Source organism: Phocoena sinus, chromosome 7, assembly GCF_008692025.1.
Source record: "Phocoena sinus isolate mPhoSin1 chromosome 7, mPhoSin1.pri, whole genome shotgun sequence".
Taxonomy (NCBI): domain Eukaryota; kingdom Metazoa; phylum Chordata; class Mammalia; order Artiodactyla; family Phocoenidae; genus Phocoena; species Phocoena sinus.
The window spans coordinates 103,937,319-103,959,837 of record NC_045769.1 but is presented as its reverse complement, the minus strand read 5'-3'; the positions used below and the strand labels follow the sequence as shown (position 1 = coordinate 103,959,837).

The 22,519-nt window shown below is 46.7% G+C and overlaps 1 protein-coding gene across 2 annotated transcripts in view; it reads left to right on the top strand.

Annotated features, from left to right (window-relative positions):
* Positions 1–22,519, top strand: part of TFCP2L1 (transcription factor CP2 like 1) — a 58,911-nt gene that overhangs the window by 13,471 nt on the left and 22,921 nt on the right. The gene's annotated exons all lie outside the window — the stretch shown is intronic.

The following is a 22,519-nucleotide window of genomic DNA, read 5'->3' as shown; positions in this document are numbered from 1 at the left end:
TACTCATGGTTCCCACGTGGAGGGCCTTAGGGAGAGGCACTGGGGTCAGTCAGGAGGCAGAGGGAATGAGGGGAGAATCTGGGCGAGACCCTTTCTGGTGGTCTCTTGGGGAAGGAATGGGTGAGGCAGAGAAAGCAGGTTTAGAATTGGCTCTGGGGCAGAAAGACTGTCCCTAGGTGTCTGGTACCCACCCAGCTCTGGAGTGATTAGGGCAGGGGACTGGTGGAGTGTGACGTTCTGTGAAAACCTGATAGAGCAGGGGATGGACTGGAGTATGGACTCTAGGTTAGTTTGCATATGAAAAGCATACTCTAGGCGAGTCATTTACTATCCCTAAGAATTGGCCAGCCCTGGGAGGGGCACCCTACCCAGGGTTCACAGGGCTCCAGATGTCAACGCATCAGAAACCCATGGTTCATTTAAAATTACCGGACCTTCTTGGGCACTGCCTTGGGCTGCAGGTTGAGTTACAGGCACAAAGGGGCCACTTGGGAAAAGCTGGATTTCCTATTCTGTTTTAAAAATTTCTTTTGGCCTTGTCGCGCAGCTTGTGTGATCTTAGTTCCCCGACCAGGGGTTGAACCCACGCCCTTGGCACTGAGAGCGCAGAGTCCTAACTCTGGACCGCCAGGGAATTCCCTGGATTTCTCATTCTAAGTCAGCCATTTTTACTTGTGAGTGTTTTCCCCCCTTCAGATTGAGCTTTCTCTCAGGCTATACAACCATCAACAAACTCTCTTTCCTTTTTTTCCCCCTAATTGAAGTATAGTTGATTTACAATGTTGTGTTAATTTTTGCTGTACAGCAAAGTGATTCAGCTGTACATATATATACATATATTCTTTTTTTGCATTAATTAATTAATTTTTGGCTTCATTGGGTCTTCGTTGCTGTTCACGGGCTTTCTCTCTGGTTGCAGTGAGCGGGGGCTACTCTTCCTTGCGGTGCGCGGGCTTCTCATTGTGGTGGCTTCTCTTGTTGTGGAGCATGCGTTCCAGGCACGCAGGCTTCAGTAGTTGCTGCACGCGGGCTCAGTAGTTGTGACTCACGGGTCCTAGGGCACAGGCTCAGTAGTTGTGGCGCATGGGCTTAGTTGGTCCGCGGCATGTGGGATCTTCCCGGACCAGGGATCGAACCTGTGTCCCCTGCATTGGCAGGCGGATTCTCAACCACTGCGCCACCAGGGAAACCCCTCTCAAGATTTTTTAAGGAAATATTTAAGTTTAATATTTAAATAGCATCACTGAGTCTCTTCAGAATGACCTGTGACTGATGACCTTGGTCTGTGTTTTCTTTATTTATTTTATTTTATTTCTTTTAGATTTTTTTTTTTTTTTTTTTTTTTTTGCGGTACGCGGGCCTCTCATTGCTGAGGCCCCTTCCGTCATGGAGCACAGGCTCTGGACGCACAGCCTCAGCGGCCACGGCTCACGGGCCCAGCCGCTCCGCGGCATGTGGGATCTTCCCGGACCGGGGCACAAACCTGCGTCCCCTGCATCGGCAGGCGGACTCTCAACCGCTGCGCCACCAGGGAAGCCCGGTCTGCGTTTTCTGACTCACTCTTTTGGCTGATGCCAAGTTGCCATCATTCATGTAATCGCTCAAGAGAGCAGGTGAGGTTATCATCTTCAGAGGTTTTAGCTGACTTACTGTATCATTGCCCTCCCGTTCCCTTTCTGTGAAGTTTTCCAGCTCTTTCTGTGTTTTTTCCTCTCTCCCATCCTTTCCGTCCCTTTAGAATACGTTCTACATTCTTCCGAGAAATCTTCATGATGTTTTGGGCCCCAGTCACTTGGGACTGGAAGGACTTTTTTTTAATATTTATTTGGTTGCACTGGGTCTTAGTTGCAGCAGGCATGCTCCTTAGTTGCGGCATGCGAACTCTTAGTTGCGGCATGCATGTGAGATCTAGTTCCCTGACCAGGGATCGAAACTGGGCCCCCTGCATTGGGAGCATGGAGTCTTAACCACTTTTAAGGGAAGTCCCGGGACTGGAAGGATTTTGATGCCTCTGCCAGTGACTGTGTCTGGCCTTCCAGACGAGCCATCATCACTCCATGGAATGAAATTTTGGGGGACCTGCTTTCTATTCTCAGTCAAGGTGCAAAGGTGGACCTAGTCGCATCTTTATTAAGTGCTTCCAAGCATTCAGAAACAGAGTTTGTAACGTCCAAGGACTTTCCCCTGCTGCAGTGGACTTGAGGGCTTCTGGAACGAGTGTAATCTGCTAACTGACGACACACTCTTCGAAAGCGCTTTTGGCTAGTTTGATTTCCGTCACCCCCCGCCCCCCACCAAAGTACCTTGGCTTTTTACTGTAAAAATAGTCAAAGCAGCGCACACCAAAATTTCCAGGGGAAAATCAAATGCAGTTGCGCTTGGTGCCCATAATTTGGACAACTTCATAGGAACACTTCTGATCAGAGCAGCTCTGCCCCTGGTCAGTGGCTTGGGGGCTACAACTGCTTGCCTGGAGCCTTGAGTGACGTATTCCTAAGCCAAACATGGGCCTGGCCACCAGGACAGACCATCAGTTTGGGGGAGGTGGTATCAGGTTTAATTGACTTCACTCTGGTCACTGCACAGGTAGGAAGGGTTATACTTTGTATGGCATTGTGGGAAGCTAATTAAACAAACTTTTTTTATTGAAATGCAGTTGATTTACAATGTTGTGTTAATTGCTGCTGTACAACAAAGTGATTCAGTTATATTAATATATACATTCTTTTTTAAAATATTCTTTTCCATTATGGTTTATCATAGGCTATTGAATATAGTTCTCTGTGTTATACAGGAGGACCTTGTTGTTTATCCATTGGAAAGATAATTTAAGTGCCAGGTCTATAAGTGGGTCTCAAAAACTGTTATTTCCCTTCTGCCACAAAATTTGGCTGATTGGAGGGAAGGGGGCAGGAAGGAAGGTCAGGAGTAGATGGGCCCACTTTGCTCTGTGTAAATCAGCTCCTGAGTTAGGTTTCAGGGACCACTGAACTATGGTTGGAATCACTACTTAGAAGAATGTGTCTAAAACAAACATGGTTACCAAAGTGGAAAGGAGGGGAGGAGAGGGATAAATTAGCAGTTTGAGATTAGCAGATACAAACTACTATATATAAAATACGTAAACACCAGGGACCTACTGTCTAGCACAGGGAACTATATTCAGTATTTTGTAATAAACCATAATGGAAAAGAATCTGAAAAAGAATAGATATATAAGGGCTTCCCTGGTGGCGCAGTGGTTGAGAGTCCACCTACTGATGCGGGGATGCGGGTTCGTGCCCCGGTCAGGGAGGATCCCACATGCTGCGGAGCGGCTGGGCCCGTGAGCCATGGCCGCTGAGCCTGCGCGTCCGGAGCCTGTGCTCCGCAACGGGAGAGGCCACAACAGTGAGAGGCCCGCGTACCTCAAAAAAAAAAAAAAAAAAAGAATAGATATATGTATAACTGAATCACTTTGCTGTACAGCAGAAACTCACAAAACATTGTAAATCAACTATACTTCAATTAAAAAAAACGTGTACAGATTCTCTGCTCTGAATGAGGAAGGGGTTTTGTGTCTTGTTTTAAAGCAACTGCTGTACACGAGTAGGTACCGTGATCTGTCCAACCCCTTCCTTTCCCAAGAAGAGGAAGAAGCCCAGAGGAAAGGTGGAATGTTCCCGGGGCAGGCGTGAGCCCCGGGCTGGACAGATCTGGAGTCTGTCGAGGCCACAGGGAGAGGGGGAAATGCTTCTTTGTGTCAGTTAAGAGCTGGTGTCCCTACCTCATTCTTCTCCAGACTCTGTCCCTCTCACAGTTCCCCATGGGATACTCTTCCTTGCAAGGCCCTCCAGCAAGGAAACCTATCGTTTGGGTGGATTGGTGTTGACTTGGTTGGAGGCCAGAGGTGGACAGCTGGCCTCCCTTCCCCCCTTCTACTTTGCCTCTTTCCTGATGGGGAAAGAGAGGTCTGGAGGGTGGACCTGACTTGTCAGCGTGTGGAGTGCATTTCTGACAGTCTCTTAGAGAGCAATCCTATCTTCTCTCCAGGGTGGCTCTGGGGCAGTGTTTGGGCCTCAGACCACAAGCATCAGAGTCTCCTGGAGTGTGTGCTTCCTTCCGTGTTAGAGCTGGGAGGGGCAGGAATCTGTTTTCGCCAAGCACACCTGTGATTGATACGTAAGTATTCTTGGGTTTGAGAGCCACTGCCTTGAGTATACTGCTGTTCTCCACCTCTTCGAGAAAGAGAGACTCGGACCTTGTGAGGACAGGGTGGGCCCTGCCCCACTCATGGCTCTGTGCTCTGCAGATCGGGGACTCCCTTGTGCCCAGCCAGGTGCTCTGTGCTTAGGCAGACTTGGGAGGTTCTTGACCTTCCTCATGTGGAGAACACATGGTCTCCATCCAGTGACCAGTTCCCAGTCACTTCCATTGGATGGTTAGGGGACCCTATTTGTCTTGAGTGGGAAGGACAGACCATACATGCTCTGGGAATTCACAGAGGTGGACCGGAGGAGATTCCTAAGTATTAGGGCTGGAGGGGGCCTAAGATGCCATCTCTGATGTCCTGCTACTGAAAATGTCCATGGACCAGTGTCACCTGAAAGCTGGTTAGAAATGCAGAATCTGGGGTCTGCTGCAGGACACCTAAATCAGATCCTGCATTTTCCTGCAAGTGACCAGGTGATTTATGAACATTTTGAGAAGCTCTGATCTAGCTTGTCCACCCCGCATCCCACCCCCCTGTATGGTATAGGTGATAAATGGAGGCCCGGAGAGGCTGTGTGACTTGCCTCAGGTGACAGAGTGGGATTTCCATGTGGTTTCTCTTTTTTTTTTTTGCGGTACGCGGGCCTCTCACTGTTGTGGCCTCTCCCGCTGCGGAGCACAGGCTCCGGACGCGCAGGCTCAGCGGCCATGGCTCACGGGCCCAGCCGCTCCGCGGCATGTGGGATCTTCCCGGACCGGGGCACGAACCCGTGTCCCCTGCATCAGCAGGCGGACTCTCAACCACTGCGCCACCAGGGAAGCCCTGGTCTCTCTCTTTTTAAAGTTACCTTAGAATGCAATGCACATACCATATACATTCACATACCTGTTTAAGTGTACAATTCATTGTTTTTTAGTTTAGTCAGTTAAATTTGTTAAGCCATCACCACAACTAATTTTAGAGCATTTTTGTCCCCCTAAAAGAAACTCTGCACCTAGTGGCAGTCAGTCTTCATTTTCTTCCTCTCCACCTGCCGTCCCCCCACTCTCCAAGCCCTAGGCAACCACTAATCTGCTTTCCATCTATGAATTTGCCTCTTCTCGCATTTAATTTAATCGGTCTCATGCAAAGGGTGGTCTTGTGGGACTGACTTCTTTTACTCAGGATAATGGTTTCAAGGGCTATCCACAATGTAGCATGTATCAGAACTTCCTTCCTTTCCGCTGCTGAGTAATATTCCATTGTGCGAACGTACTTCATTTTATTTACTCTTCAGTGGATAGACATTTGGGTGGTTTCCACTTTTGGGCTCTTATGAATGTACTGCTATGAATCTTCAGGTGCAAGTTTTTGTGTGGACCTGTGTTTTTATTTCTCACGTGTATGCACTTAGGAGAGGCATTTCTGCGTCCTATGGCTACTGTGCGTTCAGCTTTATGAGGGCCTGCCAGGCTATTTTCCAAGGCAGCTGCACGAGTTTACATTGTACCAACAGTAGAGGAGGGTTCCAGTTTCTCCACATCTAGCGCTTTTTATCGTCCATCGTTTTGATGGAATAAAATGTGGGGTGATGGAGGCTTCTTCAGCCATTTGCCGGCCTCAACAGAGCAAGTGACCTCAAGGCAGGATTGCTGCTGGGTCTCAGGAGCAAACTGAAGCCAGAGAGGCTCCAGCGCTGTGAGGATGCTCTGAGGGTCTGTCTGCCTTATGCTCTCTGTGCCCACCAGCTTCCCTGTGTCCACGGCCAGAGGGCAGACGGTGAAGCCACCAGACGCCCCTGGATCACAGGTCCTCAGCCCACCCCCCCAGAGGGGCTGCTGCGCCCATCCCCTGGTTCCAGGAGGGTAGATGAGATGCTCACCCGAGAGCTGCATCAGTGTGGCTGCCCCCCCCCCGCCCCCCACCCTTGCCCTTTCTCCGCTCTAAACAGAACCTGACGATGGAGCACTTCCCTGAGATGGTCCCCAGGTGCCCACTCTCCTGGGTGGCCTCGGGGGAGGCTTCGGCTGCCTTGGGGCTGCCCTGACAAGCCCGGTCTGCCCCACAGTGACTGCCCCAGGGTGTCCTCCATGTACCAGAGGCCGAGACCGAAAACGGGGCTGCCCGGGGCCAGACAGTGGTGGTTGGAATATGATCGACCGGGAGGGTCTGGCTCCCACTTTCAAGATCAAGGGCCTGCGAGCCTGTGAACAGCCCTAGCCACGGCACATGGTTCCTGCTGGGCTGAGCATGGAGGGAGATGCCCGAGTGAGTCACAGTTCTGACCTTATCTTAGAGATTTGCTTTTCTACCCTGTGCTGTCCTTTGTGCTACTAACTTACCTGTGTACACCCCTCCCACCTGTGTAGGAGGGTACCTGTTTCTCCACATCCTTACCTGGACTCTATATTATCAGCCTTTTGAATCTTTTCTAAGAGGCACAGAAAATAAGCTCCTGATTCTGATTTGCATTTCCTTCTTTTCCATCATGAAAAAATGAGTGAAACTGAGACAAGCCCTTTGCATTCCTTTTACCTTTTAAAAAACCGGCGGTTTATGTCCATCGCCCATTTTTCTCCTGCCCTTTTGCATATCGAGCTGCAAGGACCATGGTATTAGGTTGAACCGAGTGAAGTTACCATTTTGTTTTGTTTTGTTTTTATCATAAGTAATTGCTGCATTTTATTTATTTATTTTTTTAAACATCTTTATTGGGGTATAATTGCTTTACAATGGTGTGTTAGTTTCTGCTTTGTAACAAAGTGTAAGTCGTAACGGGTTGCCGATCTGCAGTTTCACGTTACTCATTTTCATAGATTAAGGATTCAGTTTAGCAGGGTGGCTGGATAAAAGTTCATCGTGTAGAAAGTAGTGAATTTCCTGTGAACCAGCAACAACCAAGTGTAGAATGAAACAGGGAAAAGAGATAACCATCCCTAGTACTGAGAGCAAATCAAACAATTTTAGAAGATGCTAATCAAGTGTCTAGGGGTCTAAACACCCCGGATTCGGAATCAGCCAGCAGTGCGTACGAGCGTGGGTCCCAGTCAGGTCTACCATTCCCCAGTTCTGGGTGGGGCTGGAGGATAGGAGCATTTTGCATTTTGGGGAACAAGGAGAGACTAATTGAGACTTAGTCTAAATTAGAACTAGTACTACTGCTAGTTCCTGCTTACCTTTTACCCATCTTTTTTTATAACGTGAACATCTTGTATAAACACGGTACGGTGATTGAAACCAGGCAATTGCATGGGCATGATTCTGTTACCTCTTCTGTGTCTTCATTTGAATTTTATCTGTTCCTCCACGATTGTCCTGTTTCTGTTCTGGGTTCCAATCCAGGATCCCACATGGCATTTTGTTGTTATATCTCCTCCAATCTGTGATAATTTCCCAGACTTTCTTCTTCTTCCATGACCTTCAGGCTTAAGAAGTGGTTACCGGTTATTTTGTAGCATGCCCCTCAATCTGGGTTTGTCTGATGTTTTTAGATGATGATGTTGAGATTATTGCCCTTTTGGGGTTGAAGTGACATGACGCCCTTGCCAGGGCATCATACTGGGGGATCATGACACCGATATGTCTTACTGCTGATGGCATTAACCTTAATGATTGAGGGGTGTCTGCCAGGCTTCTCTGATGCAAAGTTACAACGTTCCCCTTTGTAACTAATAAACATTCTGGGGAGGAGGAGATAATTCTTTCTACGTCTAGTAATTGAAACGCTACTGTAAGAAAGAGCTTTCTCTCCTCTACCACTAATCTATTTATTCACCTATTTATTATATCAGTATAGACTAGGGGAAATTTCTTTTATTCTCTGTGTTGAAATTCAACACTATTGTTATCTAGTTTGTTTCTGAAATTGTTCCAGTTGTGGCTGTTGGGAGCTCCTTCAGACTGGTTCTTACGATGCTGTGACACAGCATCCTTTTATTGAGCGTTTCCCCACTTACGGCACTGCAAGATGCTTACCACAAGCTGAGCATCTTATGTTCTCCGGGCCCCTGCCCCGGAAACAATCCCTTCTCGAAGGGGTCTCCAGGATACGATGTCCTCTTCTGCTGTGGTACAGGCACACACATACTTACTGTCTTCCAAGTGTTTATTGGGGACGCGCTGTATGCCAGGCACGGAGCCTAGTCCCTGGCCTTTGTAGGTGGCCGCGAGGAGGTTAAGGCTCAAGGTCACACAGGTGATGGGCCGTCTGGATCAGGACTTGGGTGTGTGGCTTTGCACCAAAGCTTTGTGTGTGAGCGCTCTGTGTTACACACTTGCCCGAGACCCCCACGTACGCGAGTGACAAGACAGACCACCCTTGCTGAAGACACTGTGGCCTTGCGTTTTCCCCGTCTGCTATTATCTTGGGACTGCTGGAGTCCAGCCGTCTGTTCCCTGAGAGGCAGCGATGGCTTCCATTATGTTTTCTGTGACATTAATTACCCAAAGCAGTAACTGTTGGAAAGTAAACAACCTGTAAATCTTGGCCGGCCCGGGCAGTTGCCTCCTGTTCTTGGGAACGCGGTGATCCGGGCAGGAGGCCCTGCGCTGGTTCCACTGGCTGGCCAGAGCTACGCTGCAGGGGCACCCGGTGGGCACGGCCCCGGGGCAGGTGGCTGGAAGGGCGGGGGTGTGTCTGTCTGCCCTGGGCACCCCCTCCCCCAGACAGTCCGAAGAGAGTCAGGTAGCCTGGGGGCTTGTTCCAGCTGGGCTTCCTGGGACTGGGTGACCTTGAATGGCCTTGGGCAGCCAGGCTGCTCAGTGCTGGAGCAGTGGGGAGGGCGTGCGGCACCCAGGACAGTGGCTGGGCCCCAGGGGAGGCTCTGCGCTTGTTGGTGGGAGGTGGTAGTCGCGATGGGCACTTGTTGAGCCCTTCCTCCCTGCCAGGCTGCAGGTGCATGATCTCATTTCCCCCCCACAAACCGCAAGAACAGTTTGCACATGTAGAGAGTGATGTACAAAGAGGTTCGAGAACTTGCCCAGGACTTGGGAGGGTCTGACTCTACCCCAGTGTGTCTGCCCTGACCCCTCTCTCCTCCCCGCCGCCCGTCCTGGGCCAGGCCACAGGCCGCCGAGTCTCTGCCACTAACTTGCGGTGTCACCTTGGGTACATCAGCAACTCCCTGGGCCTGGGTGTCCTTACCCCCAAAATGGACACAGGGATCCTGGAAGGCAGGTTCTCCGGTGGCCGCCCAGAGAGACCTGCGGGTCTGACCTCGTCTGCCTGTGTCTGTTTATGGGACAAAGAACTGCTTTCCCCAAATGCCCCCCTGTCTGATTGGCTTTTGAGTACCAGCCTGCTGCTAGAACTAAAAAATGCCAAGCATTGTCACCGTGGTCATCTGTTATGTGCTTGGGACAGTATGAGGCACTACTCCCTCTTCTCTTTGTGTCGTTTTTTCAAAGTCACGTGGAATATATTCCTAGTTAATGCTGAAGATGTGTATAATTTAAGAGGGAAGGGTCCTTCTCTATGCATTATTAGTTCCATATATTTGGCTCACAAATATAGGGATATACGTACTGTAACATTTTAAAATAAAAGTATAATCATTGTGTACATGTTATTCAGTGACTTTTTTCCCACTCGTGTGTGTGTGTGTGTGTGTGTGTGTGTGTGTTGGATTTTTTCTATTGTGGATCTAGATCTGCTTAAGTTTTTTTGGTTTCCACTGTCTTTTTTTTTTTTAAGTATAGTTGATGTACAATATTATATAAGTTACAGGTATACAGTATAGTGATTCACAGTTTTTAAAGGCTATACTCCATCTACAGTTATTATAAAATATTGGCTATATTCCCTGCGGTGTACAATATATCCTTGTAGCTTACTTTATACATATATAATCTTTTTTATTGAAGTATAGTTGATTTACAATATCATGTTAGTTTCAGGTGTACAGCACAGAGATTCAGTAATACATATATATACATTCTTGTGTGTGTGTGTGTATATATATATATATATATTCTTCTTCAGATTCTTTTCCCTTATAGATTATTACAAAATAGTGAGCATCGTTCCCTGTGCTCTACAGTAGGTCCTTTACATATATAATCTTAATTTTAAAATTATTTTTTAACTCTTAACTTTTTCAAAGTGATTTTTAAAAAAATTTATTTTATTTATTTTTGGCTGCGTTGGGTCTTCATTGCTGCGCGAGGGCTTTCTCTAGTTGCAGCGAGCAGGGGCTACTCATCGTTGCGGTGCACAGGTTTCTCATTGCAGTGGCTTCTCTTGTTGCAGAGCACAGGCTCTAGGGCGCAGGCTCAGTAGTTATGGCACACGGGCTTAGTTGCTCCGCGGCATGTGGGATCTTCCTGGACCAGGGCTCGACCCCGGGTCCCCTGCATTGGCAGGCAGATTCTTAGCCACTGCGCCACCAGGAAAAGCCCCTCCAAGTGATTTTTAAATTTCAAACTGTGGAAGAATCGAAAGGTTAGTATAATGAACTTCTCTGCACCCTTCACTAGATTCATCAGTGTTTAATGTTTTGTCACATTTCCTTTATCTCTGTATTTTATATATATGTGTCCTCCCTGAATCATTTGAGAGTTAGTTGTAGACATCATACTCTTTTATCCTAACTACTTTAGCAGGTATTTCCTCAAAACAAGGCCATTCTCTTCTATAACCATATTTCCATGATCAAATTCAGGAAATTTAATGCAATAACTTCACCTACCACACAGCCCTATGAAATTGGGCCAATGGTTCTGACACTGTCCTTTTCCGCATTTTTTGCCCCGATTCCGGGTCCAGTCCGGAACGATGCCCTGTGCTTAGTTGTCCTTTCGTCTGGAGGATCCTCACCCTGTCTCTCACGAGGTTGACATTTTGAAGAGTATCCAGGTCAGATGTGGGTTTGCCTGATGTCTCCTCATGAATAGATTCAGGCTGTGTACTTCAGGCAGGGTTAGTCCGTGACCTTGTGTCCTGGCTACAGCATATCCGGGGGCACACGCTGCTGTGTCATCTGGTTGAGGGACGGGCCTCGATCTCTGTAACAGCTGCGTGCTCTTCCACAGCGTGGTCTTAACGCAGCTGTTGACCATATAGTTCGTTGTTTTCTTTGTGTGGTTTTTTTTGTTTTGTTCTTTTTTTTTTGACCATTTAGTTCATTTTGTTTTCAGCCATAACAGTACTGCTGCATTGAATAGCCTCAGAGAAATATTTTTTTAATTAATAATTAGTTGCTTTACAATATATGTATTTACATGTTGCTTTACATATATGTATACATATACACATATCCCCTCCGTTTTAGATTTCCTTCCCCTTTAGGTCACCACAGGACATTGAGTAGAGCTCCCTGTGCTATACAGTATGTTCTCATTAGTTATCTGTTTTATACATAGTAGTGTATATATGTCAATCCCAGTCTCCCAGTTCATCCCCCCCTCCCCTCTTCTTCCCTTGGTAGGTATTCATACGTTTGTTCTTTACGTCTGTGTCTCTATTTTTGCTCTGCAAGTTCACCTGTATCGTTTTTCTAGATACCACATATAAGCAATACTAGATGATATTTGTTTTTCTCTTTCTGACTTCACTCTGTATGACAGTCTCTAGGTCCAGCCACATCTCTGCAAATGGCACAATTTCGTTCCTTTCTATGGATGAGTAATATTCCATTGTATATATGTGCCACATCTTCTGTATCCACACCTCTGTTGATGGATATTTAGGTTGCTTCCATGTCCTGGCTATTGTAAATAGTGCTGCTATGAACGTTGGGGTGCGTGTGTCTTTTTTTTTTTGCGGTGCGCGGGCCTCTCACTGTTGCGGCCTCTCCCGTTGTGGAGCACAGGCTCCGGACGCTCAGGCTCAGCGGCCACGGCTCAAGGGCCCAGCCGCTCCACGGCATGTGGGATCCTCCCGGACCCGGGCACAAACCCGTGTCCCCTGCATTGGCAGGCGGACTCTCAACCACTGCGCCACCAGGGAAGCCCGCATGTGTCTTTTTGAATTATGGTTTTCTCTGGATACATGCTCAGGAGTGGGATTGATGTATCATATGGTAGTTCCATTTTTAGCTTTTTAAGGAACCTCCATACTGTTTTCCATAGTGGCTATACCAATTTACATTCCCACCAACAGTGTAGGAGGGTTCCCTTTTCTCCACACCCTCTTCTGTGGACTAGAGTGCAGGAGATGGCATGGTTGGGTCAGAGGCTGTATGTGTTTGCAATATTGATGGATATTGTCTAAAGGCTGTGCCATCCCCTCTCCCACCTCTGACGTGTGAAAGCCCATTTCCCCACATTTTGTCCTTGAGGGATGTTAACAATCTGTTAAACGTTGGCCAGTCTGATAAATGAAACTGCCATTGCATTCTTTTCTTTTTTTTAAAAAAATAAATTAATTTATTTATTTTTGGCTGCGTTGGTTCTTCATTGCTGCACGTGGGCTTTCTCTAGTTGTGGCGACCGGGGGCTCCTCTTCATTGCGGTGTGCAGGCTTCTCATTGCGGTGGCTTCTCTTGTTGTGGAGCACGGACTCTAGAGTGCAGGCTCAGTAGTTGTGACACGTGGGCTCAGTAGTTGTGGCACGTGGGCTCAGTAGTTGTGGCACGCGGGCTTAGTTGCTCCGCGGCATGTGGGATCTTCCTGGATCGGGGCTCGAACCTGTGTCCCTGCATTGGCAGGCAGATTCTTAGCCACTGCGCCACCAGGGAAGTCTGCGTTATTTTCATTTGGCCTGTCTTTGACCGCTAAAGAGGTTAAACATCTTTGCATGTTCTTCTTGGTTTGGCTGACTAGTTCCAGCTCTGTTATTTGCTTTAGGGAATTTAATGTCAGATTCTGCAGCCATCAGTTAAAAACCTAAAACATGTTTGTACTGTCCAAGGGGCTATGGGTGTGTGTGTGTATGCATGCGCAAACCTAGTTCAGGTAAACTGGTAGCTGGCTTCTGAGAGCTCTGACCTAGCCATCAGGCACGAAAGCTGAGGGGCAAAGTTGCAAAGCGCTGAGAGAAGTTGGGAGGAGGAAGTGAACAGGAAGAGTGAAAATTAGGTGAAAATTCAACTTTCAGTGTCCATAAAAAGTTTGACTGGAACCCAGCCATACCCATTCATTGATGTGCGTCTGTGGCTGCTTCCTCATTACAGTGACTAAGCTGGGGAGTTGTGGCCCACGTGGCTGAAAATAGTTACTGCCCGGCCCTTCTTGGAGAAAGTTTGCTGATGCCTGGGCTGGAGGACATTGGTTATTGTGGGTTACACGAGGGAAGATGGGGGGAAGCTCGGTTTGCTGAGCCCCTGCCTCTGCTGGGTACCACATAGAGAGCCGCACTTGTGCATTTTATTTAAAACCTCCCTGAAAGAGTCTTCTCTTCCTTTCCCATGTGCTCCTTGCCCTCTTCCCCCATTCTGCCCCTCCCTGCGTGGGGTGGAAGCAGGAAGGTCAACGGGGGGGGGCGGGGGCGCGGGGCAGTGGGAGGTTGCGCAAGAGGGAAGCTTCCATCCCCCTTTGAGTGGCGTCAGGGCCCTTTGGACAAAGTCTAAGCCACTCTTCCCGGTGGTGACCCGGGCTCCCCACTGAGCCTCAGCCCAGCTGAGGGGCCCATACCCCTCCCCGCAGGCTAAAGCTGGAGCCCTAAAGTGGGAAGGGGTCACCGAGCTCTGCTGGCCTCTGCAGCTCCAGGGCTAGTGGGGTGCTGGACAGGATCACTGGAGGAAATCCAGGGCCTTAAGGGCTCTGTCAAGGCTGTGGGAAGGCCACACCAGCAGTAGGGCTCCCCTGCTGTGCTGTTGATGGCCTTGTCGCAGGAGAGCCTCTGAGCCGGGGACCTCCTGTGCGCCACTGTGTGCTGGATGTGTCTTCAAACTTACATCAGCCCGCTGCGTTAACCACCAATACTGTCCACATTTTTGGAGTCATTTACCCATCACAAAGTCGTGGGCCCAGAGGGGAGTCTGGGCTCCAAACCTGGGTGCTAACGAGATCCCCACGGTAATCGTATGGGTCTGTAGAACGCTGGCACTGCATAGCTGTACAGTGTTTACCATGACTTTATTTAATTATGGTATATGATTATGATTTTCAGTATGCAGACGTGACACGCACTTGAAAAAATTAAGTTGAAGTGAGTGGATTAAATAAAATAGGCTCACATTGGCAGCAACATGGTTGGACCTAGAGATGATCATACAAAGTGAAGTAAGTCAGAGACAGACAGATATCATATGGTATCACTTAACGTGTGGAATCTAAACTACGACACAATTGAACTTATCTGTGAAACAGACTCACAGATGTAGAGAACAGACTTGTGGTTGCTAAGGGAGAGGGGGGTGGGGGAGGGATGGATTGGGAGTTTGGGGCTAGCAGATACAAACTTATATACAGGATGGGTAAACAACAAGGTCCTACTGTAGAGCACAGGGAACTATATTCAATATCCTGCGATAAAGCATAATGGAAAAGAATATGAAAAAGAATATATATATATGTATAACTGCATCACTTTGCTGTACAGCAGAAACTAACACAACATTTATTTCAATAAAATAAAAAAAAATAGGCTCGTTCCACTGCGGGTGGTTTTGAATTTCAGTGGCAAAATGGTGGGAGCGGTGTGTGAATGCGTATGGCGAATGCAACTCCTGCTAGTGTCTCGGGCTGTCCTGCACCCAGCGTGTCACTGGCACAGGGGAGGGGGGAAGGGGCTGGTGTGCAATGATTGCTCAGCAATGGAGCCCAAGAGATCCTCCCTCTAAGGCAGGGCTGGGGAGTTGGAACCCACAACCAGAATGCAGTGCAGAATGACAGCCAGCTCCAAGAGTTCTTCCTCCATTGAATTATTTTTCATGCGAGAGAAATACTAGTTGACCCTTGAGCAACATGGATTTGGACTGTGCGGGTCCACTTATACACAAGATTGAATTCTTTTCAATAGCAAATACTACAGTACTACACAGTCCGAGGTTGGTGGAGCCCAGGGACACAGAGGAACGGCAGATCTGCCCTGAGGGTCCGCGCCCCTGACCCCCACGTTGTTCTAGGGTCAACTATTTTTTAAAAAAATTTATTTATTTTTGGCTGTGTTGGATCTTCTTTGAGGTGCAGGGACTTCTCATTGTGGTGGCTTCTCTTGTAGCAGAGCACAGGCTCTAGGTGCACGGGCTTCTGTAGTTGTGGCACTCGGGCTCAGTAGTTGTGGCTCGCGGGCTGTGGGCTCTAGAGCACAGGCTCAGTAGTGGTGGTGCATGGGCTTATTAGTTGCTCTGTGGCATGTGGGATCTTCCTGGACCAGGGCTTGAACCCGTGTTCCCTGCATTGGCAGGAGGATTCTTAACCACTGCACCACCAGGGAAGCCCGGGTCAACTATATTTTAATTTCAGATCGACTGAATGCTCTAGAGAATAAGAGAACAAATATTCATGTGCCCAATGCGGTGTTTGCAACCTTGCCAGATTTGCTTCTGATTTTACCCGTTTCTAATCCTGTTGCCTTTCCTCCCAGAAGCAAAACCATCGTTGTGAAGTTGGTGGTCCCTCTGTGCACGCTTAAATTTTTATTCCTTTATGCAATACTTCACCATAAAAGCGACCAGTATTTTCCCTGTCTCCAAACTTTATATAACTGGTCTCATAGACATCACTGTGTCCCTTTTTCTGTTTAATAGTATGTTTCTGAGATTTCTCCATGTTGATCCATGCCTCTGGAGGGCTCATTTTAAATACTGTGTGCTATTCCATTCTAAGTCCATAATAGAATTAATGTGTCTTTCTCCTGTGGCTGGATGTAGGTTGGTGACAATTTCTCACTGCAATGAGCAATGCCACAGTGGGCAATTTTTATCTAAGTCTCTCAGTGCATATCAAGTACTTCCTTAGGCTGTGCCTCTAGAATTGATGTGCTTGACAAGGGGCTTGTGTGTCTTTAGCCTAACTCTTATTTTTGGGGGTGGGTGGGAGGCAAACTATGGTCCCAATGGTTATATTAGTGTAACACTTCCATCAGCAGTGCCGTAGAGCCCATTCTCCACAGGCTCATCCACACTTGCTACTGTCAAGCTGAAGTTTTTGTCCCTCGGACAGATGTTAGATAGTATCTTATTTTACTTTACAGTATCCTGTTTTCTTGTACCGTCCGGCACATCTTTCCATGTGTTTGTTGACCTTCTTCTGTTTCCATAGGGTGAACATATGCCCCAGTTTGCTAGGTCATTTCCCACTGATAGGGACTGTGTAAATATTAACAGCACCCCTGGTATTTTCAGAAGTTTCTCAATATAAATTTTAACACAGATTTTCTTATGTTTTATAAAGGATATAATTTTTCTTTTGTGTATTTGTTTCTTGTTTAAGAAATCCTTTCCTACCCCATGGTCATAAAATAGTCTCCTATTTTCTTTAGAAATGTTAAGGTTTTGCTTTTATTTTATGGTTTTCATCCACCTAGAATTAATTTATTATGTGTGATATGAGGTATGGATTTATTTTTCCATATGGATAACCGGTTATCTCACACTCTTGAAAAGTCTGTCTTTTTTTTAAAAGCACTGCTACATAGATCAAGTTTCCTGGAATCTAAAGGTTTATTTCTGGGCTCTTTTACATTGTTCTATTTGTCCTCATACCAAAAATGTCATGGTTTTAGCTATTGTCACCTTATAATATGTTCAGGATATTTTATATTATTACCTTAAAAATTATTTTATTGAAGTCTAGTTGATTTACAGTGTTGTGTTAATTTCTGCTGTACAGCAAAGTGATTCAGTTATGCACATATGTATATATATATACGTTCTTTTTCATAATGGTTTATCACAGGATATTAAATATAGTTCCCTATGCTATGCAAAGTATTTTATTTTATTTTTTAACATCTTTATTGGAGTATAATTGCTTTACAATGGTGTGTTAGTTCCTGCTTTATAACAAAGTGAACCAGCTATACATAGACATATATCCCCTTGTTCTCTTTTTTATTTTATTTTATTTTTCTATGTTTTGGCCACGCCTCGCAGAAGGTGGGATCATGGTTCCCCCACCAGGATCGAACCTGTGCCCCCTGAAGTGGAAGCGTCGAGTCTTAACGACTGGACCTCCAGAGAAGTCCCTATACAGAGTATTTTAAAGGGAATAGGAACATGTGTTTCAGGGAGACTCGTTTATCATGAGGAAATGATATGCTACAGAATGGTCACATATACATCAGATTTCTAAGACCCATCTTGGTTCAGAGAACTGAGGTCCTGGGCATTAGGAATTTGAGCATTAAAAGAAAGGGGAGGGTTTAGGTGGATGGAACAGGGTCATGAAATAAGACAAATATCAAGAAATTCAGGAGAAATATAACAGACGGATTCCTTGAATATTAGAACCAGAAGGGAACTTTTGAAGCCACCAGACACCGTGCGGAGTAGCTTGGCTAAGTGACCAGTCTTTGGAGTCCAGCAGAGCTGGGTCTGATCTTCCACAAGATACTTAACCTCTCTGGATCTTAATGTCCTCATCTATAAAACAAGAGCAATAATGGGTTTTCCTCATAAGACTGTTGAGAGGGCTGAATGAAATAATGCTCACGAGGGCTTAGCAATGTCCCGACACAGAGCTAGATGACAACTAAGTGATTGTTTACTTATTTATTATCCTATTCCCTTGATTCTAAGACCAGCATTTTTTCCTTGTCCCACATTTCACAATTCTGAAATTACAACAGGCTTTACTGTCAGTTTCTGTAGTGATTTATTTATCCTTCTGGGTTATTATTTTTTTTCCAGAAGTTCAGAATCTTTTCATTTTATTTCAAAATTTTAAAGTCATGTTTGTTTGTTTTTTAAACATCTTTATTGGAGTACAGTTGCTTTACAATGTTGTGTTAGTTTCTGCTTTATAACAAAGTGAATCAGCTATACATAGACATATATCCCCATATCTCCTCCCTCTTGCTATCCTTCTGGCTTATTGTTTAGGGTGTAGGAAACAGAGGATTTTACAGACAAGGAAATGGAGTCAATGTGCTTTATCCAGGGTCAGGGAACAAGTTGAGTTGGTCATCCTAAGAATCCCCTTTATTTCTAGTCCTAAAGGGGAGAAGGAAGGAGGAAAAAAATACCATCTTGACTGGGGATGGGGCTCATGGGGCGCTTTATATGCCACCAGATGCTGGGGGCAAACTTTAACCAGAATGGAACCAGATGCCTTCCAGAAAGGCGAAGTTGAGAGAGAGCCTCCTGCCCAGCAGACAACACCCACCAGGTTGGCTGGGGCCAAGTTTCTGCTCCTGGCTCTATCACCGACTAGCTGTGTGAGCTTGCTCAAGTCAGGTAACCTCTCTGAGCCTCCGCTTCCTTCTGTCAGGTGGGGCTCATAATCTAAACTGCACTGTTGATTCAGGTGAGTTAATACCTGGGCAGACTTTGCTGCTGGGTAAGCACCCAGTGAATGGAAGCTGTTAGGTGTTCCCTAAAGGCACGTCTCTCAGGGCCACCTCCCGACTACAGTTTTGCTCGGGGTTACTTTCTCATTCATTCTTCCCTCAACTGTAGAAATCCTGCCCACTCTTCAAAGTTTATCGCCAAGTGTTATTTTCTTACTCAGACCCTTCCTCCCCACCTCTCCCTCTGGATCTCTGTTGTTTCTTATTTGTTTTCTTTTCCAAAATTTTTTAAATTTAATTTTTCTTTTATATTGGCATACAGTTGATTTACAATGTGTTAGTTTCAGGTGTACAGCAAAGTGATTCAGTTATACATATACGCATATCCGTTCTTTTTCAGATTCTTTTCCCTTATAGGTTATCACAGAATATTGAATAGAGTTCCCTGTGCTATGCAGTAGGTCCTCATTGGTTATCTGTTTTATGTATAGCGTGTATATGTTAATCCCAAACTCCTAATTTATCCCTCCCCACCTTTCCCCTTTGGTAACCATACGTTTGTTTTCTATGTCTGTGGGTCTAGTTCTGTCTTGTAAGTAAGTTTATTTGTCTCCTTTTTATAGATTCCACATATGAGTGATATCATATGGTATTTGTCTTTCTCTGTCTGACTTACTTCTCTCAGTGTGATCATCTCTAGGGTTCGCCTTATGCCGGTTCTGTTTGAGATACCCCAGAAGATTGCCAACCCCTTGAGGGCGGGAGGCTGTCTTGCTTTTGCCAACCCTGTAGTTCTAGCACAGAACATCGAGTCCCTCCTGCGTCAAACAGTGCAGTGGTGAGCAAAACAGACACAGCCCTGTACCTTGACAGAGCCCACTTTCCTCAGCTCCCGCCCATGCCCTGAGGTGATGCCGGCCAAGGAGAGAGATGTCCATGTCCCCCGGGTCAATTCAGCCGTCCCGACCTTGCTCATCAGCCCGTGTGTCACTGCAGATACTGCTGCTGCACTGGCTGGGAGGGGGCTGGGGAGGTGTGTTGGCGCCTTGGCAGGCCGAACGGGGAGGGGGGCCGGGCGTCTGTCTGAGGCCTGAGCAGGGCGGGTGCAGAGTGGCTGGCGGGGGGGTTCCGTGAGGAAGGGAGATGCGGTGGGGAAGCAGGGGGGCAGGTCTGTGCTGCTGGTGGAGGAGACCGGGACCCGGGGCCTATAGCCGCATTAGTAGCTCTGATCCCTGAGTGGCCACCTGTGATGCTCACGTCTGGGGACTGCTCTGCGCGGAACGGGAGGTGTCGCCTGCCGGGCCTGAGCTGAGCTTGCCCCGCAGAGCCTGGGGTCAGTGTTCATGGGGCCCTGGGGCGCCCGTAAACCCACGGTAATGACCATCTGGGCCTTGGGCCTCATGCCAGAGCTGGCTGCATTCTTCCTGGAGGAAGGTGGAGGACACTGGAAAAACCAGTTTAGGGTGTGTGAGGCTCCATTGCCTGTCGCTATCAAGGGAGTGTTGGCTCCGGAGCCCGGAAACGTGTGAAAAATCTGGGTTTTTCAGAAAGGTACAAGTGTCGATTCAGGTCAGCCCTTAGGAACTGGCACGTGAGCAGGCCAAGAGTTTGGGGTCCATGCCTTTTCCTTCTGATGGAACGTGCCCAGCAGCGCGACCTGAGCGGTGCCGGGGCCTGGTGTGTCTTTCTGGTTTTCACTCGTCCTGGCAGCCGGGCTGGCGAAAGCCGGATGGCCGGGTCCCACCTTCCTGAGCAGGGGGCTTCACCGAGTGGGCACCTCTGAGCCAGCCAGTGTCATGTCCACGCCCACGGCACCGTGTCCCCAGGATTGCACGGCGTTTGGCGTGTGGTTGTGTGCTCAGCAAATACTTGGAATGAATGACTGAATTTCGTAGTCTCTGCCTGCTCTGTTATTCACTGGGGGACTGAGTATATTAGTTTCCTGGGGTTGCTTTAACAAATGGACTGCAAACACGTTGGCTTAACACACAGCAGAAGTTTATTGTCTCACAGTCCTGGAGACCAGAAGTCAGAAATCCTCCAGGGCTGTGGTCCTCGTGGGGACTTTAGCGGAAAATCCGTTCTTTGTGTCTTCCGACTTTGGGTGGCTCTAGGCATTCCTTGGCTTGTGGCTGCATCAGTCCCATCTCTGCTTCTGTGGTCACCTTGCCTCCTCTTTTCCCTTTGTGTCCTCTTATAAGGACACTTGTCATTGGATGTAGGGACCTCCAGGACAAACCAGGATCATTCCTCGTCTCAAGATCCTTAACTTAAATTTCATCTGCAAAGACTCTTTCCAAATAGAAGGTAACATTCACAGGTTCTGGAGATTAGGGTATGGGCATATCTTTTGGGGGACTACAATTTAACCCACTCCAGGGAGTCTTAATATTTTTCTTTTTTTTGTTTTGTCTTTCTTGTTTGTTTGTTTTAATATTTTTCTAATCATTGCTTTTCTAGACATATTAAAGCTGTTAACCACTGGATCTGTGCTGCTCCTAGTTTGCTGTTTGCATTTACGATATAGATGTATATATATCTACATCTGTATCTGTATCCTTATCAGATTTCTCTTTCCCTCATTGATTTTGGGTTCAGAAAGTCCTTCCCTACTGAGTCGTCATTCACATTAAAACAAAACCTTAGGAAATTAGTTTTTTTTTTTTTTAACATCTTTATTGGGGTATAATTGCTTTACAATGGTGTGTTAGTTTCTGCTTTATAACAAAGTGAATCAGTTATACATATACATATGTTCCCATATGTCTTCCCTCTTGCGTCTCCCTCCCTCCCACCTTCCCTATCCCACCCCTCCAGGCGGTCACATAGCACTGAGCTGATCTCCCTGTGCTATGCGGCTGCTTCCCACTAGCTATCTACCTTACGTTTGTTAGTGTGTATATGTCCATGACTCTTTCTCGCCCTGTCACAGCTCACCCTTCCCCCTCCCCATATCCTCAAGTCCATTCTCCAGTAGGTCTGTGTCTTTATTCCAGGAAATTAGTTTTTTAATCCAGCGGTAACTTGGATTAAACCTGCAAAACCCCGGGAAATCTGCGTGAGGTCTGGAGTTCAGTTAATTGTACTGTGCCATGGTCAGTTTCGATAACGTACCGTAGTGACCTCAGATGCCATCACTGGGGGAAGCTGGGGTTGATACTCAGGACCCTTCTGTACTATTTTTGTAACTTCTTGTGAGTGTATCATTATTTTAACAAATTTTTAAACAAATTTTGATTAGATTTACCAAGAACAATTATGAGATCATTTGTTCTCTCTTATTTGTAAAGCATCCTTTATGAAGCTCTGATGTATGCTGAGCTGTTGTAGAGTTGTGGTTGAATTTACTTAATTTGGAAAAAGTTGACATCATTTGCTAGGTGGTCTTCCCCTCTAGGAATGTGGCATATCCTATTTTTTCAAGCTATATTTTATTTTCCAATAAAATATGTGTAGTTTTCTTCAGGTTATTTGCAGATACTTTAAAGTTTGGGGTTGTTCTTATGGATGGATCTTTTCTCCATTTACATTCTTTCACTGGCTCGTGCTGGTTACATGTCCCCAAATAGAATCCCCACACCCTTTCAAATACATGAAATTCTTTTAACTTGAGAAAATGCATTTCATTCTGCAATTAGAGACAATGTTTAACAGGCTTTTATTCGTTCCTTTAAACCTGCTCTCAGGAAGGGTCCGGTCAGTTATTTAATGGAGATTTACGTATCTGTGTCCTCCATCTGAGTGTATAGGGGGTGTTCTTCATAAAGAAATATGAAGTCGTTGACTTCCCTGGTGGTCCAGTGGTTAAGACTCCGCGCTTCCGCTGCAGAGGGCACGGGTTCGATCCCTGGTCAGGGAAGTTCTGCAAGCCGTGGTGAGGCCGAAAGAAAAAAGAAAAAAGAAATACGAAGTTGTGTTCTGTAAATTGAACGCTAAGTGTGTTGTTTTCGATTCTATGTCTTTGAACATTGTAGAGGTGCTGTCTCTCTCCAGGGGTCACGCGCGTTACCTTGGGA